Below are 13,303 nucleotides of genomic sequence, written 5' to 3' on the forward strand. Positions count from 1 at the left end.
ACATATATACTTGTGACTAGAAGGAAGCACAGTCAAAATGGTCTACTAGTAGGCGAAAAGTGAGGTCAACTACTATGTTTTCCTTTTACGTGGCTTTAATATTGTTAGTGGCAGTGCTTTAAGGGGAACACAACTTCACAGAGAGTGTTTGTACATTCTGAAAGACTAAAAGAAGTTGAGTCCTGAGCCTTCAAACTTGAACACATTTCACGACAGTGATTGTCAGTCTTCAAATCACTTGCTGTTAATAACGCGTAGGTCTCTGTATTTATAATGACTTTGATGATATTGTTTGCTAGAGGGTTGCATAATTCAGTCATTTTTGTTTGGTGAATACCTGTCAGTTACCCCACTGAACAACTGAGATTACCATTTATACATCTTTGAAAACACATCTGGCATCTGATAGACATGCCCTCAACCAGTCTAGATATACAGAGCTTCCTTAAAGGGATAGTTAACCCAAAATTGTCATTATTTTGAACTGATATTTTGAAGAATTGTTGGAAGCCAAACTATTTATTTCCATTGTATGGACAGAAAAAAAACCCACCAATCTTTTATGTCTACAGAAGAAGAAAAAAACTCCATAAGCAAGTAAATGACGACACAATATAAATTGTTTGTGTGCACTGTCCCTTTAAGACCAACTAATTGTTCAAACAGCCCACTAACTTTAAAACTTTAATCAGCAAAACCTACATTAACAAGGAAACCAATTTGGCGCAGTTCTAGCATCACTTTATCTATTCGTTTGTATCACATTTGTCAGATTATAAGAGAACCGGCACAAAGACGTATCCTGAGTAAAGGATTTAGAAGGCTTAGACATAGAAAGGTCAACATCGATCCAGGAGGGTTATGCTATACTATCACCTTCGACAAATCCTTCTCAACGCACAAGAAATCTAACACACATGTCGAGCCACACAGCAACCGCTCAGCCAAATTCAAGATCTAACAGGCGGAAGGAAAGAGACATTTCCTTATCAGCTGAAGATAATGTGTGTCCTTAAGAACCGTGGCCCAAGAGGGGATAAAGAAAGATGTGAAACAAAGCAAAACTAGATTACATCTAATTAGCAGAACTCTGCGAATGCCCCTAGTGCAGCCCGATTAAAGAAAAGAGAGATTGTTAGCGTTGACTCATGCGGTGATACAGAGATTCGGAGGATGAACGTGTGAAAGAGGGACAAAGACGACTCAGCTCTCCAGAGTATTTTGCAATAGAAGATCCCTGTGAGCATTAAACCAGCACTTCTTCCTGCGTCAAGTCTGATGTTTGAGAGTTCCAGCATTAGCAAATGCTCTAATGAGATTTATGACTGTCTGACTTTAACATGACATAAGCCCCTCTCCCATCTGCGCCACGACAGCCCTCAAAAAGCCCTTTCTGGTGTCTAAAACTGACTGCCTCATACTGCACCCCTCTCAATGAAGGGGGCGTGACCTGTCCAATGGGGCGAGGAGTCCTCAACCAAATACGTCAGCTCAGCACATACTTTCCTCTCTTGCTCTCGCTGTCACTCTCCCCTTTTTCATTTGGATAATGTCTTGGTTAAATCACTGTTAGGCAGCGGATCTACTAACACAGGACAGATAACTTTGAATGAATGGGTGTTACTTCATCTACAATAACTTTTATGTCCTGGTGGTGGATTTTTTTTCCCCAGCTTTTTTCTTTTTGTAACACTAAACTTTTCTTTCAGTGTATAGGATTTGATAGTTTTGCACTTGTCCCATACACAGATTTTATTCTAAAACTTCATAAATTGATTAACTGTTTAAAACTATGACAATCTACTAAAAGAGCCAAACAAATATAAAAAAATACATATAAAATCTAATGTAAGGAAATGTTATGTCCATTAAAAAAATATTAATGATAAATAAAAAGTAAAAAAAAAAAAAAAAAAAAAAAAATTATGCATTCAATTGTGCATTCATGATGAATAAAACACGAGCTGTGAAATCATTCTTTGCAAGAGAAAGTAGTTGGCTAAGGGATAGTTATAAATAATTAATTTATTCAACAATTTCTTCTTTTCTGCATTCACAACATGGACTTTTTAACAATGTCCTTACTGTCTTTCTGGGCCTTGATTGTGTCAGTTGCCTTGCTGTCTATGCAGGGTCAGAAAGCTCTCAGATTTCATCAAAAAAAAATATTAATTTGTGTTCAGAAGATGAACGAGGGTCTTAAGAGTGTGGAACAACATGAGAATGAGTAATTAATGACAGAATTTTCATTTTTGGGTGAGCTATCCCTTTAAGGAATATAATCCTGATTTACTTCATGGCCAGTTACAACTGCTCAATACAACTGCTTTAAAATGCACAAAATCCTTTAGCAGTTACCAAACATGGCCGCTTTGTCTCTACCAACTGTTGCGCTGTCTTGTGCCAGTCATTCATTTCGCCCACATACACTAAATAACTGCACAGAACCTACTCTTCACCTCTTCTCTACTCTAAAGTGATGAAAGCACAATAGCCAGTTAGCACTTCGAAATTTTGTTTTGCCCTTCCAGGAGTTTTTGAGATGCACGTGATACGAACACATGTATATGGAGAAGAATCCTTAAAAAGATTTTAAAACGTAATGTTTAGAGCAGCATTGCAAAGAGAATCATAACTGACCTTTGGTTTTCTGTTCAGCAGCCTGTAAAAGAAACACAAAAGATAGACAGAGATGAACACTTTCCAACATACAAAAGCTTTATAACAAAAAAAGCGTCTCTTCTGGAAGAACAAAACCGAGTAAAAGTGACTAGTGGAACATAAATCTTGGAAAACAGACTGATCGTAACCGATTGATTTTCTTTTTAAGTATTATGCTATATAGAGATCTAGCTGAATATCTGGTGCTTAATCAATACAAAGAGCAGCAGGATGTGGCCTGTGTAACCTCAGTCAATTTCACATTAGTAAAACCAAGATGACTTCACGACAATGTCTAAGAAAAGTGAGCACCATAATAAGTATCGGTGTCTAAACAGAGCTTGTGAGGTCTAGGTGTCCAGTTTGGTACCTGTGGTTTACATTGGCTTTTATAAGAAGGATGCAAGCAAAAGATTCTACGTGAAAGCTTGTGGGTCACGCAAAAGAAACTGACCTTTTTCTGAGCAGCTTCCTTCTTTTTCTTTTCCTCTTGCTTTTTCTTTTTCTTTTCTTCCATCAAATGGTTCTCCTCTTGTGTGACGTGCTTTGTGCCAAGGCTGTGGAAAATAGATCAGCTCTGAGTTATTTAGTCCCAGTCTTTAAAATAAATACAGACAACTGACAAAGTAACTCTTAAACACATTATAAACGCAAAATGATTTCAGGACGAAAATGTTTAGCAAAAAAATTCATATCTTTCACAGCCAAGGACAATTCAAGGTAACAGGGAACTAAATTCTCTTTAATATAACAAAACATAAACGTAGAGAGATAATTAATTATAACAAAAGGATGTAGTAACCATAAACCTGATAACATGTCAGATTCCTCAAATGAAACGTCTTCATTGTCACATGATCATTCTAATAACATGTCTTATTATAAATGTTAAAAACAACATTTATTTAATATAGAAATCTTTTGTTACATAAAAAATGTCACTTTTAGCCAGTTTAATGCATCCTTGCCAAATAAAAAAAAAAGTATAAAAAAATTTAAATAAAATGACAAACAAAAATTAAAGAAAAAACAAACAGAAGAAATAAAAAATTTCTGAAGCCAAACTTTTAAACAGTAGTGCAAGTATACACATTTGCTTAATACAGTACAGTGTTTTCCATTTATTAACCAGACTGTGGCGGCTCTATGGTGAGACACTATATCAAAACCTAAAGAGTCGAGTCCCCTTTAAAATTTTCAAGTCAATTTACCAGCTTTTTTCTTTTAGTTTGCACACTGATCATGGGTTGGGGCTCTTCATTTTAAACTCTCAAAGTACACCAGATAGATGAATTTAAAGTGTCAAACGGGGAGGAGGGGGGATGGTATGCCCCCGGACCCCCCAGACAGTCTCGCAAAATCCTGTGGGAAACACTGGCGTAGCTGAAAGAAAAATAAAACTGGATGAAAAAACTAGCTTGCTCATGTAGAAAGGGAAACTAAAAATGTGATCAACAAAGGCTGGTTTACTACCAATAAAACTAAACCACAAAAGACAAGCGGTTTTCTAATATTGAGGAAAAACACCAAGCAGCTCAAAATAGAAAACTTTCTCTCCCTATTCATTTGATAATACAAACCAACCTGCTTTAAGATAATAATAAAAAAAGCAGAATCCAATCACTAGGCTTGCAATATAAATGAAAACAGCATTGAGTTAAAAGTTCTATTTAAAACAAAATCCATTTGTGAACAGAGATAAACTGTATAAGAGCTGCTCTGAAACTCTGGTTAAAATATCCAGAGTCTTAACAAGAAATTCACAGGAAAAAAGGGATTTGCTTGGGATTCCGAGGAACACTCATTTTGGGAACAACAAGAACTTTGTTTATTGTATACCACCTGTTTTCAGTAAACTCTGAGTGGATGAATCAGAGATAAACAAATGTGGCATGAAACAGATGCACCAAGGCAATTGAAACCTATGCGCAGAGACCACCTCTTCTTCCAAGATAATCGTTAATAAACATTTTAAACTAGTGATGCACAATATGTCATTGCAATTACGATGGTCAGGCTGATAAACTACCACTCAAACATTCAGGGAAATTAAAGCGTTGTCATGTTTTTGAAAAAAGCCTCTTACACTCACAAAAGCTGCATTTATTTGATCAGAATTCAGTAAAAATAATAATATTATTAGTTTTAAGAACATAACTCCAGTCTTCAGTGTCACATGATCCTTAAGAAATCATTCTAGTGTGTTGATTTAGTGCTCAAGAAACATTTCTTATTATTATTAATATACATTTTTGTAACTGTTGTGCTGCTTAATGTGTGTGTGCTAATACTTTTTTCAGGATTCCTTGATGACATGAAGGCAGACAAAATGTTTGTAAATTTTATCTCCTGCTTTGTTATTAATAAAATACTTAATGAGTGCAGACAAACCTTTGTAATGTTTGAAGAAGCTAATATTAGACATCATTTAGTTGCATTGTAGAGGGTCTTGGCACCTAATTCACTGTGAGAGCACGTTGATTTGCAATGATAATACCATTTATATAAAAGGGATTTTTTTGTAATTAAATGTTTTTAATTTCATTTATGATACTAAATGCAACTTCTAAATAAGCACAAAAAACCCCACTTAAAACACAGTTAAATTCTTGAAATTTAAGTTGCTCAAGTCACTGGGGTATAATTTTAGCAATAGCCAAAAACACATGGTATGGGTCAAAATTAGAGGATGACCGATAAATCGGTCGGCCGATATTTGTCATTTTTTTATATATATATCGGCCGATATCCGTGTTTAGTAGCTCCAATTTAAAGTCAGGCAAGTCAGTGGGCAACCCGGTGTTACTGGTGTGGTGGAAAGTGCTGTGGCCGCATGTGAAGCATCCCAGGCCAAAACTTTTGGAAGATTCAACAACAGTCCTGGGAGATAAAGGAAGTCAGAGAATCTCACTCTGTAAATGGGGTGGAGAAGTTGGCAGCTCTCACAAACACTGCATCATGATTGAGGGCTACGTTACTCTGCCCGGCTCACAGACAGCACCGTGCTCGGAGAGACAGCTGTCCTGGAGCTGCCCAGAATGGTGAATCACATTTGTTCGGAAGCATGGTTTGATGCAAAGAATAGCCAGGTTTCCATCCAACTCAACTGCATTTAGGGATGTCAATACTCGATCATTTCCATGATCGATTGACGTTTAAATTAACGATCAACTAATAACCTTAATGCTGCAAAATGCGTTTGCAGTGGTATTATTATGTGCAAAAGCGTCTTGGAAAAAAAGCTTTCTCACCCGAATTAAAGGGGTTTTAGTCTGAATAAAATGCTAGTAGCAGGACTGTTAAATGAATATATGTGATTATGATCATTTGATAAAATGAAGAGAGCACGCCAAACGTTGGAGATCATTTTACTTTGTTGACTGTTTCCCGTCAAGGAGACCGCTGAATGCGCCTCTTTAAATGGTTTTGTGGTGCACGTAGTATTATAAAATGCAATTGCAATGTTTTCAAATGACACTATAGTATTAAAAATAAAATTATCCCAAACGTAACTGTGGCACTTGTGGCTGTGCTGCGCAGTCAGTGAACTGCTTTTTTCACATCAAACATTTTATGCAAGTATTATGACCAGTACTTTTTTGTTTGATCCTGTTCTGCAAAACGTTCGATTTTGAATTTTTGCGTTCCGCTAGGCCTATTTGTTTTAAAAAAATCTGCCATTTACAATGCAATAGATCGATCAATAGATATATACATACATATATATATTTTTTTATTTTAAATTTTTATTTTTTTATGTAAACTAGACGGAAAAGATCATCCACTTCCTTGGCATAACAGCAGAGTGGATCAGTATACTACGGTCTATTTAAACTGTATTTAAACATATATATATATATATATATATATATATATATATATATATATATATATATATATATATATATATATATATATATATTACCTTTTTTAAATATTTAATACTTGGTCAGTTTATTGATTTGTTTGGTTAAATTTGGATAAATGTTTTGTTTTAATACCGTGCAGTGCACAAAATTAAGATTCAATAGATGGTTCAATTCAGTGCTAAATAAATGATGATAAGTTGTAAATGTTATGCATCCACTTATTATTAGTGTGACATTTTAGCATGCAAATGAAGGGGAAAACTTCAAGATATCGGCCCTAAAAATTAGCAGCACATATTGGCCATCGGCTGACCCTGACCTCTAAACATCGCCATCGGCTATAGAAAAACCCATATTGGTCGATCTCTAGTCAAAATTAGCCATTTTTCTTTTATGCCAAAAATCATTAGGAATATGCATTGCTAATAATTCATTTAGACGACTTCAAAGCTGATTTTCTTAGTATTTTTATTTTTTTGCACCCTCAGATTCCAAATTTTCTAATAGTTGCATCTGGGCCAAATATTGTCTGATCCAAATAAACCTTACATCAATGGAAAGCGTATTTATTCATTTTTCAGATAACATATCTAAATTTTGAAGAAATTAGATTTTTTTTTTTTTTTTTTTTAAGAAAAACTGACACTTGAGACTGGATTTGTGTTTCAGGGTCACATATAAATTTGTCATACTTTTTCATACTAGTATTTATTTACATAGTTCATTGCTGGAAAGTGAACCAACTCCAGCTTAAGGCTAAAATAAGCCTAATATTTTTTAATATGACAGAATTTGCATTAAACATTAACAATTTTATAGAAACAATTGTCAGTCAGCCAGCGTGCACCGAACGACAGAACTTTAGTGATGACTCATCTGAGCGTCTCTGATTGGCCATTGCATTCATTAACTCAACAGAATCGTGTGTGATTGGTTATAACGCGCAACACTGTAAAACACATTCATTAACTCAACAGAATCGTGTGTGATTGGTTATAACGCGCAACACTGTAAAAACACGGTAAAAGAAATATGATTTACATACCGATTTTGTCATACGATTTTGTGATGCATAAATTTACTTGTATCATTAATAACGATTAAACTATGTGACAATTTCATTAATGTTTATTCAAACACAATAGTACAAAATTTATTACTGGCCATTTTTTGAACATGTATATAAAATTATTCTCATTATCAGTACATAATTATCATGTCTCAGTCTATACTGACCTTTGCTTTACCTGTGTGTGAATAACCGTTGATGACCAGGGGAATAATAAATGCGTTAACTACACATCCCACAACATAACTGTCTTCGATGTTGGCCTAATATGTATTTATAAGTAATGCAGTCCAAGTCACAGTCAGTGTGACGTACTGTAGGAAAGAACGGTGGGTGGAGGAAGGGAAGGGGATGAGCGAGTTGAAGAGACGGTGGAGATGCGGTGGTAGGGGGTGGGGGTACTAGACGCTCTCTGGGCACAGAGCCAAAAAATGTCAACGCTGCAAGACAAACAAGAGAGCCGTGAGCCCTCGGGAAACCACTGGCTAGCAACAGCCGCCTACAGAGGCAGAAATCTTCAGTTCCTCGATCCGACACAATCACGCATTAGAAACCTATAACTTCCAAGCCATTGGAGAAGACCAGACCTGACGTGCCAGTAAACCTCTGGATAACACGAAAATCTCCTTTAGTCACCCAGCCACACTCAACAAATAACAGACAAAAGATGAGGTGAAAGAGCCTTTAGAGTCTGATTTTATTTCCGCAGGCGACTAAACAGCGGTGAAAATGTGGCGTGAAATCCTGTTTTATAAATTCCAGACCATAGACCGGCACCGTTTTAATTCAGGAGAAGAAAACTTACCAACCTGCATGCCAATGAAAAACAGCGAAAGGTGATTTTTCATATGTTCAGTTCCTGGCGGGCAAACAGCCGCTAAAAATAGCTTTTCGCTGGACTGACTCGCCGTCATAGCAGTCCGATGACTTTCATCTTCCTGCAAAGTCACTAGTGAAAACACTTTCACAAGCTCTGCTGACAATTTATTGCCCAATAGATCACACAAATGCTTGCCATAAAGACCCCTGTCATTATACTCAAATCACGTAGGTCTTTAAAGCGACTGCACATTTGTCTCAATAAAATGCAAAATTTCCAACAGTTCAGCATGCATATGGACTAAGCATAAGAGGCAACTCATTTAATGGAGGCTAAATACAGAGTGATCAGTTCTGAAGTTATTAGTGATGCATCGGGGGGTGGGGGGATTTCAAGTGAATTTTAAGGGGGAGATTTAAAAAATAAATAAAAATAAAATAATAATAATAATAAAAAAAAAAAAAAAAACTGTAATCAGCCAGGGCTTGTCATCCTTCATTCTTTCAGTCTCCAGAGAGCTTGAAACATTACAGCTCACCCAAAATCACTCACCCCTTCCAAACCTGTATGACTTATTTTCTTTTAAGATTTTTTGGAAGTCAATGCGACTTTCTACAAAATACCTAAACAAAATGTGAACTATCACTCAGAAATAGTCTCAGCCTCAGACTTGCCAACTGACCGCCCACAATACATTCACTGACCATATGATGCATATCGCACACAAAAAATTCATTCATCAAAAAAGCATCTCCTAGTAGAAAATAAAGATATCAAAATAAATGTCACGCTATACTACAAATACATGTACATATTTATGTACTAAATAAAAAATCCCTGCAACTGTAGCTAAAGCAAATAATTTTGTGATTAAAACACTTTAATTGAGCAGAAGCTGAGCTGAAGTCCAACTAAAGATATGGCTACTGAAGTATATTTGATTTTGCTAAATTGCAAGTATACTTCGGTACACTTTAACCATTGCATTTAAAAACTGATATTATTCAAAGATCATACAATCTTCAATAGTGACATTAAAACACAAATAGTACTACAAATAAATTTAATTATAATTTTTATATCAGCAGTAAAGACTTTTGCATTGTTTAATTTTTATTTCAAATAAGAAGAAAAAAAATATTTTGCACCTAAAAAAAACAGTTTGCACAAATAAGCAGCACAACTGTTTTCAACCTTGATAAGAACTATTTCTTGAGCATCAAATCAGCTTAGAATGAAATGACACTCAAACCGAAGTAATTGCTGCTGAAAATTAGGCCTAATCACTATATGAACATACAAAACAGTTATTTTAAAATTATAAAAAAAATACTGTTTTTACTGTATTTCTAATCAAATAATTGCAACCTTGGTAAGTTTATGTAAGCACAATACATTTTAAGGCAAGCAACCATATCTAGCTTTATTTTCTGCCTGTGAAATAATCAATATTAACCACTTTTAGGGAGGGGAATAACACTTATCGCCAAGTCTAAAGACATTTCAACAGTTCAGGGAGACTTTCATCATGACTTATTATGGATAAGATTTATCTGAGCTGAGCTATTATTGTGGTATATCCATCCCTTTCAGAATTACCCGCCCCAAGAGACCAGAAACTGTGAGTCGCTTTTCATGTCGGTCAGAGGGTCTCTTCCTGTCTAAGTAGGCATTTTTTGATCAGAATAAGCCACGTACTGAAATACTGAATACAGATGAATGTGGACTTTCCTGGAGTTTCTGGAGGGACTAAAACCTCTCAGGTTTTATTTAAATTTTAGAATTTGGTATCAACATTCAAAATTAACCAACGTCATTTTGGGCTTAGAATGACATGAGGGTGAGTAAATGACTACATTTTCATATCTCTTTAAGATACTGAAAGGCTTGATGGGCAGGAAGGGCTATACACCTTTACAGTAACTGAGAGCTGCCATTTTGCATGTAACAAAGCAGGTGAAAAGTGTTAATCTACGTATAAAACATGCCACTCTTAAAGGTTAATGAATTCAGAGAACTGCTACTCGACTTTGAAAGACTCATCTGAGCAGCCTTTGGCCTGCAGTTTTCAACCAATCAGTGAAACTCATGCCAAAAAACACATCCTGAAGGTCCAGTCACAGTCTCCCTACTACTTCTAAAAAATGTTCTGCGCAATCTCCTTGTTCAATATTCTCGTTGTCTGAATTGATATGACATCCTTAACTTTACCGGAGCAGACGGAACTTGCTGGTTCGGCAAGGGGCAGGGGCAGTACTGAAACACTGCCTAAACTGTTAGCCAATCATAGCGCACTGGGACAGCTAACCAATCACATCACATTTAGTTTTTCAAGAAGGCGAGCTTTCATCAAACCTGGAACTGATCGAGCTGTTTGTGCCAGGCTGGGGAGAAAGGTATTGTAATAATGTAAATTACGTAGAAAAATAATGTGTTTTTCAAACCACCAAGCATGAGAGCATGTTATAGTACACCCTCAAAACAAAAACTTTGGTACAAAAAAAAAAAAGCATAATAGGACCACTTTAATGTCAAAGCTTGACAAGACACCAAGATGTCTCAAAGACAATCAAAGACAAAAAAAAAGTACTTAGCATAACATACAAAAGACCTCAGGTTCAATAATGCTCAAAAATAGTTTCAAGGTGGCTCAGAAGGAAATGTGGGAATTAACAGGACATAATCATTCAGCCATAAACTGCAGTGATTCCTTAAGCATTACTAGTTTCATACCAGTGACTGTGAGAAGCTCAGATGGGAGGCTCTATTCTGGATTTGAAGAGAAATGCTAAACGGGAAACATGTGCCAACAGAGAAATGTGGCATATCACCACCAAGTGTAGAAAATAGCAATAGCAAATGGCAACAAACTTGGAAATGTAAAATGTGTACACTGGGAAATGTAGCACACACAGTGAGTGAAGAAGAAGAAGAAAACGACAGCTGCTCGCAGAATTTTCAAAGAATCTTGAGTTTATTTGTTTTGATGAACTTGCCATGTTTTTACTTTAGCAAAACAATTGTTTCCTACAATTACGACAGTACGTTAATTCTATTTTGTTTTTCACAGAAACCAGTTAACTCTAACAGAGGTCTAACCATTGATATGAGAAACAATCCATGGGTTTATCTGTGGCTACTATGGTCTTGCTCAAAATGCCACAGTTACTATACAGGAAACGAGTTTCATAAGGGAATCACACACCAGACACAGCAACAATGATTCCACTTCAATAACCAACAGCTACACACACGACCAAACATGAAGCCACATGGTGCAAATACCAAGCCACAGCAATGCTGGTTAGGCTTCATGAGAACAAGCTGAGAGGGGGACAGTGTGACCTAAGCTTTATGGTAATCTGAGCATTAAGTGGCCTCTTTTTGTCTGACCCTTTTCACTCTTGGAGAACACATAGCTCTTTTCAAAGGTCTGGCTCTGACAGGAGGGCCCTGACCCTGTGAGGGGAGCCCAAACTCTCCCTGCCAAATTAGCAACTGCACCGCATGAACAGCCAAGGGGACGTTTGACATCGGTGCTGTCCTCAGACGCCAAGCATGTAAGCATTAGCCTGCACCCCAGAAGACCTATTCAACGCCCTCACGAAAATGTGCTACGGTAACAATGGTGTGCACCTAAATATCACTTACCATTACTACAACAAAACGGAAGTAATTTGGCATTGCCAAACACTGTCCATAAGAAAATAAACACTGACAGAATCACTCTGACAGCTTACGTGGTTTGAATCATACTTCTTATGGATTAACTACAATTTCATAGTAATACCAAGATAATAACTGACATCTGATCTGAAAACTATTACCAATTTTAGTCAACATTCAGTTACTCTCAATTGCCATAAACACCATGTCGCCATTAAACTATCCTTTCTTGGAAAAACACTAGAATATATATATATATATAATATATATATATATATATGAGAAATGTAAACAGTATTTTGTTCAAACTAAAGTAAAATTGTTTTGAGGGATCTGAATGTTTTATTCAAGGTAAATGACAGAGCATAAAGCACACAGTTTCATGAAAGAGCTTTAGTTAAGCAAAAATAAAAGCAAACCATGACGCAATATCTCTAATTCAACCCATGGAAATATAAACACTGATAAACAAAATATAAACACCACAGAGGTTTGTTTCTGTATGGTTCATCGCCAGGGTTAGAGTCAAAGCTGTAACATAACCAATATTTTCAAAACCAGGTGAGGTGTCTCAATGGGAGACCACATTTTTGAGCATTAAAACGACGTGACGGGACTCCCAACAAACACACAAGTATTTATTTACACAACACACCATTCGAGCGACAAACTCCGGCGTTAACTAAACGCTTCAAATCACTATTTTCTCATTTCTCACACTGTATGACTCTTGAATACGACTGGACTCCGATAAGAAAGCTTATCTCTCGTCTGTTTAGAAAATGGGCCAATGTTGATGTTTGGGGAGTAAACATTTGCACACGTAAGCTATTCCTAGCCATCAAAACAAAAACAGACAGCACATGTTATTAAAATCAACCTGCGAGCGTTTAAACAATGTGTGCCTGGTGACTGCAATGATGTCGCTGGTCGTCACAAAACAAAATAGCACAAAAGAAAATACTAAAATGACGCATTGTTACCCTATACTAAAATGATCACACCCCGCCCTCTGAAACATAGTTAACTGTTTTTTAAAAATGCATCCTCTACCTTTATTTCGCACACGTAGCACCGCGGTCTGCTGTTCAGATGCGACGCATGAGCTGCACGTGACGGAGATGTAGTCGATCCCGTCCTGACACAGAGCAGATATTACTCAGTCGCAGTCAGACACTGAGCTGCAATGGCGAGCTCCCGACTTTCCAGTTGAGGAAT

The 13,303-nt window shown here is 36.5% G+C and overlaps 1 pseudogene; it reads right to left on the bottom strand.

The window, feature by feature from the left end:
• LOC113080410 (trinucleotide repeat-containing gene 6C protein-like) overlaps positions 1 to 13,176 on the bottom strand; it is a 40,538-nt pseudogene extending 27,362 nt beyond the window's left edge.
• Between the last annotated feature and the right edge of the window lie 127 nt (positions 13,177 to 13,303).

This window comes from Carassius auratus, unplaced genomic scaffold (assembly GCF_003368295.1).
Source record: "Carassius auratus strain Wakin unplaced genomic scaffold, ASM336829v1 scaf_tig00031256, whole genome shotgun sequence".
Taxonomy (NCBI): Eukaryota; Metazoa; Chordata; class Actinopteri; order Cypriniformes; family Cyprinidae; genus Carassius; species Carassius auratus.